The sequence below is a fragment of the Cricetulus griseus genome, chromosome 5 (genome assembly GCF_003668045.3).
Source record: "Cricetulus griseus strain 17A/GY chromosome 5, alternate assembly CriGri-PICRH-1.0, whole genome shotgun sequence".
NCBI lineage: Eukaryota > Metazoa > Chordata > Mammalia > Rodentia > Cricetidae > Cricetulus > Cricetulus griseus.
The window spans coordinates 133,605,982-133,612,417 of record NC_048598.1 but is presented as its reverse complement, the minus strand read 5'-3'; positions in this window follow the sequence as shown (position 1 = coordinate 133,612,417).

Below are 6,436 nucleotides of genomic sequence, written 5' to 3'. Positions count from 1 at the left end.
TGATTTAAAAAAAAAAATGTTCTAACAATGCAAGCTGGTGAGATATTAATTGGCTACTTAAAGGCCAAAGAACTACAGCAAAGTATTCAAAGGTTTTTTTTTTCCCCACAATTAAACTGTCAAATCCTTACAGAAAAAGCGCTGTGCTCATAACACACAAGAGTCCTAAGTGAGTACAAGTTTTGGTTCCTGCTGAGCAGAACAAAGGTGCTCATGATGCATGCACACTGTGTGTGCAGAACATTGATCATGTCAATGAAATGACATGATCCACCACAGTTGAGCCTCTCAGAGACACCTGGGATCTGTTACTTGTTTGATTTCCAATTAACCTTTGGTGGTCATGCATTCAGAAATCTTTCATCATTCCCAATCTTTTTCTTGACACCACCTAGTTCAGTTACACAACCCACCACCTGAGAGGTCATGTGTATGTCTATCTAGTGACTTAATTTTAAGGACTCAAACATGATCAAGCGATAGAATGCCACTTATGAGACTATGACTTCTACATTGGGTGTCCTCACTCACCTGCTCTGAAGAAAGCTGGGTGAGGTGTTGCAAGTGAAACATGGAAAGGAACTGACAGGCCAAGAGGCAGAGAAGTGCTGGGGGGCCTATGACAATCATTCTTGAGACAGTAAATCCTATCGGCAACCCCGTGAGTGAGCTGGAAGGTGTCTCCAGACCACCACTGACAACTTCAGTTCAACCGGTGAAACCTCAAGCCAGAAGACCTGAGGGTTCACCTGAGCCACACCAGGATACCTAGACTTAAAACCTGTGTGAAAAATGTGCCTTGTTGAGTTTGGAATAGTTCGTTGAGTGTAAATAGAACTAACATTTTATGATATTGAGAGGTGCTCTTGAGTTCCTCTTTCCATAGATCACTTTTTGTTTTTAAATCACAAATGAGCACCGAATTTATCAGAATTTCCTCCATCTATTCCTTTTCCCATGTTCATGTGTATGTGGTATGTGTATGCATGTTTGTATTGTGCAGGTACATGTTTGTGAATGCATGTGGAGGCCTGAGGTTGAAATCAGAAATCATCTTCCGTAGCTCTTTGATCTCATTCTTCGAAGCAGGATCTGTGATTAAACCAGGAATTCAGTCACATGGCTAGTCTCCCTAGCCAGCTTGCTCCACCTTCCAAGGCTGGGATTACAGGGAGGCTGCCAAGATCACCTAGCATTTATGTGGTTTCTGGGGATCCTAACGGGTCTCCATGCTTCCCGGCAAGCACTTTAACCACTAAACTATCTTTCACCCCCATCTTTGAGATAACTGTATGATTTTTCTTTATTAAGTCTGTTGACACAATGAATTATATGGATTTGGAAAATGTTGAACCAACCTTTCAGTCCTGGGGAAACCCACCTCACTTATGCTCTGCCATTATGATATATTGCTGGATGAGAGCAGTAATATGTAATTTTTGTTGATATATATATTTAAATATTTATTCAATTTTATTTTATGTGTTCGTGTTTTAACTGCATGTATATATATGCACCACATTCTTGGTTGGTCCCCAAGGAAGTCAGAAGAGGGCATCGGATCCCCTGAAACTGGAGATACAGATGCTTGTGAGCAGCATTAGGTGGGTGCTGGGACTGGAGCTTGGGTTCTCTGCAAGAGCAGCTAGAGCTTTTAACTGCCAAGCCGACTCTCTAGCCCCATTGGCAGACATTCTTATTTTGAGATATATTGATCTGTAGTTTCCTTTGTCTAGTGAAGGTGATTCACAAATGATTTGGAAAATGTTTCCTGCTCCTATTATATATCCAAGAGATATTTACTTTTGATCAATACTATGAATTCCTTAAGAGTGTGGTAAAATTTGGCAGTAACTTCACTCAGGACAGGGGTTTTCCTTGTTGAAATAGTTGTAACTACAAATTCTATTTCTTTAAGGAATTAGAGGACTATTAAAGATACCCATTTCTTCCTGAGAGAGCTCTGTTTGCTTCTTTTATTCAAGGAATTTGACCATTCCACCTATATGGATTTATTCAATTTGGATGTTCATCTTTACCACATTACACTGTTGTCTGCCAGATTTATAGTGAAGCTCTCTTCCTGGCTTTGTTTTGTTTGTAAGGGTCCGGGTCTCACTGTGGTGCCCAGACTAACCTTGACATTTATGATCCTTCTGCCTTAGTTTTCAGAGTACTAAGATTTTACAGGCTTGTGATGGCCATCACGCCAGGCTATGTTTCATTCTTGATATTGGTAATTGTTTTCCTTGATCAGGTTGGTTTATTGATTTTATTGGTCTGTTAAAACAAATAGCTATCCCCCTCATTTTGTTGATTTCTTTATTGTTTTCTGTATTTTAGTTATTGATTTTATCTCTAATTTTCTTCTATGTGTCTCTTTGTTTTTAGTTATTTTTTTTTAAGATGGCAGCTCAGATCATTAATTTTAGGTATTTTTTATTTAAATATGACTTCGATGCCACCCCTAAACCATTGTGAAGGCATCACAGAAATCTCAACATGTTGTATTTTTATTTTCATTTAGTTCAAAATATTTTCTAATTTCCTTTGTGAGTTCATATTTGACAGAAGGATTACTTTTATATATGTTGTTTAATTTCCAATGGTTTAAGAATTTTCCAAGTATTTTTCTGTAATTGATTTCCAGTTCAATTCCATTGTTTTCAGAAAACTGGCTGTGTATAATTTAAATTATTTGAAATATGTTAAGGTTGCTTTTATGGCACATAATATAATTTGTGTTGGTAAATGCTTCTTTTTGACAATTAGGAAAATACTTTGAAATGAAGTGAGGATGTCGATGTGAAGTTTCCCAGAGCTACCTTGTCCAAAGTTCATATCAGGTTAAATAAGTTTTGTTTGGAAAACTAACTTTATGGACTCCACAAGGTTCAGTGCCCAAGGATCGTGGAACAGGGCCAGGCCTAATGGTAGGTAGAGCACGAACCGGTATGCTAGCTGCTTAGGCCTAAGTAGGCAGTGAACCAGAAAGTTAGCGTGACTTCCAGCTGTGAATTGTTTTGTTTGGAAAGAAACTGGAGCAAAATATTAGAGAACAACTTTGAAAATGAGACAAAGAGTTCATGTCACCACAGAGAAGTCACGGGGAATAGACTGTCAAAGCAAAGATCCTTTCTATTGGCAAGGGCAGAACTGGTTTGGATAGCATATAACTCCCAGGAGGGAGCTCTTTGGAAGAGATGGCCTGCTATGTGGGGTTTCTTCAAGTAAGTGCAAATAACAGTGGAACTATACAGTTTGCCACCTCAGTGGTCTTTATTTGCAATGTTGCCCCTGGGACAGCATATACAAAATGAGGAATTTCAGTCATTTATGGAATAATAAACAGTGGAACACCATATGGTAACAGAAAGAGCATGGATTTGTAATCACGGTTAGACTACTACCTTCTTACCGGTATCTGATCCCAGGCACGGTGATCACTGTTGCCTGGACAACAGCATCAACCATGTATAACAGCTAATGAATGCTGACTTCAAGATAGGTCCTGTGCTAAGCATATTTTTTGCACATGATCCTTACAGTAGCTTTCTGTAAGCATGTCATAGACAATATCGTCCTGAGGATTCAGAGGAGAAATAAGAGTCAGAGAGGATGAGTAAGTCAGGAGACCCAGCTCACAGGCTGTGTATTCAATGTTAGAATACTGGCAGTTCAACTCTAGAACCCTCCTTCCTGTCTGCCAATACCACCGCACACATAGGGGTAGATACTGGGATTTTTTTAGTTGGCTTCATGGGCAATGTAGCACAACCCTCCTTCCTTCGTTAGCCTTCCTGGGAGAGGCTCTTACTTCTCATCCATGTGCAGCAGTCCCAAAAGCCCAGGAGAGTCCACCTCCAGCAAGTTGGACAGGACAAGCATGTTTTGCCTGGTGCTGATCCTAGGACCAACACTACCAGAGTTTCCCCTAGTTCTGTTTCTTATAGGAAGGAGGGAGTTGAGTCACAGACATAGGAAAATGACACTGTTTAGCAGCTTGAGGAAATCATTTGCATTTATTTTCCCCACTTTAAGTGAATTTGGAAAGGAACTTGTTTTCAGGGCACATAAAAAGAATCCTTAGTCATTACCATGGGAACACTTACAGCTCTGGCTCCATGGTCCTTGTTTCCTCTAATATTCACACCAACCCCACCGGCACTCATCAGCTTTCTTTCTTTTTTTTTTCCATCATTTTTTATTTGAATTAGAAACAAGATTGTTTTACACGACAATCCCAGTTCCCTTCTCCATCCCATCCTCCCCTACCACCCCCCCCAACTAAAACCCTACCTATCACATATCCTTTCTTCTATTCTTCCCCTGACTCAACCTTTCTGCTCCCTCATGACCTCTGCATCCTTCCTCTTCTTCCCTTCTCATTCTCATAGCTCCCTTCCCCCTCTTCCCATGCTCTCAATTTGCTCAGGGGATGGTGACCCTTTCCCCTTCTCCAGGGGACAATGTATGTCTCTTTTAGGGTTATCCTTGCTTACTAGTTTCTCTGGCAGTGTGGATTGTAGGCTGGTAGTCCTTTACACTATGTCTAAAATCCACATATGAGTGAGTACATATCATGTTTGTCTTTTTGTGATTGGGTTACCTCGCTCAGAATGGTTTCTTCTAGTTCCATCCATTTTCCTGCAAGTTTCAAGATTCCATTGTTTTTTTTCCACTGAGTAGGACTCCACTGTGTAAATGTACCACATTTTGTCTATCCATTCTTCGGTAGGGGGGCATCTAGGCTGCTTCCAGTTTCTGGCTATTACAAATAGTGCTGCTATGAACATCGTTGAACAGATGTCCTTGTTGTCTGAATGTGCTTCTTTTGGGTATATGCCTAGGAGTGGAATTGCTGGATCTTGTGGTAGACTAATTCCCATTTTCTTGAGGAGTCGCCATACTGATTTCCAAAGTGGTTATACAAGTTGGTACTCCCACCAGCAGTGGAGGAGTGTTCCCCTTTCTCCACATCCTCTCCAGCATAAACTGTCATTGGTGTTTTTGATTTTAACCATTCTAACAGGAGTAAGATGATGTCTCAGAGTTGTCTTGATTTGCATTTCCCTGATGGCTAAGGATGTTGAACACTTTCTTATGTGTCTTTCAGCCATTTTAGATTCCTCTATTGAGAATTGTCTATTTATTTCTCTACCCTACTTTTTAATTGGATTGTTTGGTGTTTTGGAGACTAGCTTCTTGAGTTCTTTGCATATTTTGGAGATCAGTCCTCTCTTGGATGTGAGGTTGGTGAATATCTCTTCCCAGTCTGTGGGATAACAGTAGTTATCTGTTCTATAGCAGTTGCTGGGGCCCTGAGAGGCTGACCAGTGTGTAGAGGGGTTGAAATAGGTTTCATACTCGGCTCTACCTGGTTCCAAATGGGGCCAGAGCACCCAAGAACCTGGGAAGCATCTCTGTGTAGTTTGGCTCTTTTGGCTCTTTTTATTCTTGGAGGCCCACCATCCAGCTCCCAAATAATCACTCATGGAGACTTTTTTCTTTTTCTTTGTTGTTGCTGTTTTTTGTTTTTTGAGACTGCGTTTCTCTGTGTAGCAGCCCTGGCTCTCCTGAAACTCACTCTGTAGACCAAGTTGGCCTCGAACTCACAGAGATCCCCCTGCCTCTGCCTCCTGAGTGCTGGGATTAAAGGAGTGTACCACCACCACCTGGCAGACTTTTTCTTTCTTTTCTTTTCTTTTTTAATAAATGCCCTGCCTTAACTTGGCTTGTTTCTAGCCAGCTTTTCTTAAAATATCGCATCTACCTTTTGCCTTTGTCTCTGTGTATCATTTCTTTCCTTCTTATTCCATGTCTGGCTGAGTGGCTGGCCCCTTCTTTTCTTGATCCTTCATTTTGCTCTCCAGATTTCTTCTCCTATTTATTCTCTCTGCCTGCCAGCCCTGCTCATCCTTTCTCCTGCCTCACTATTGGCTGTTCAGCTCTTTATTACACCAGTGAGGTGCTTTAGGCAGGCAAAGCAATACAGCTTCACAGAGTTAAACAAAAGCAACATAAAAGAATACAATGTATCATTAAACAAATGTTCCACCGCATAAACAAATGTAACACATCTATAACATTTCTGCCTTTGACCTTCAGAGCTGTGAACACTGGAGCAAACCAGACACTCCAGTCTTAAGATGTAGCAACTTGAAGAGACCCAACAGGCACAGCCCTCCTCACCAGTCCCTGCAAAAATACTACCGACCCAGGAGGGAAAGAATGTTTTTATTGTTCATTGATATCACCAAGGCTAATGAATCAGTTTATGTATTGGGAAAACAATGAAAGTTTAAAAGAGTGGTATATCTCTCACTTCACACCTGGGCTCAGCCAACAACCAAGAGAGATGTTTCACCTCCTGATAAACTTAACCTTACTTCTTTTCATGAAATAAGGAAGCCAGTCCTTTTGAAACACCTCTCCT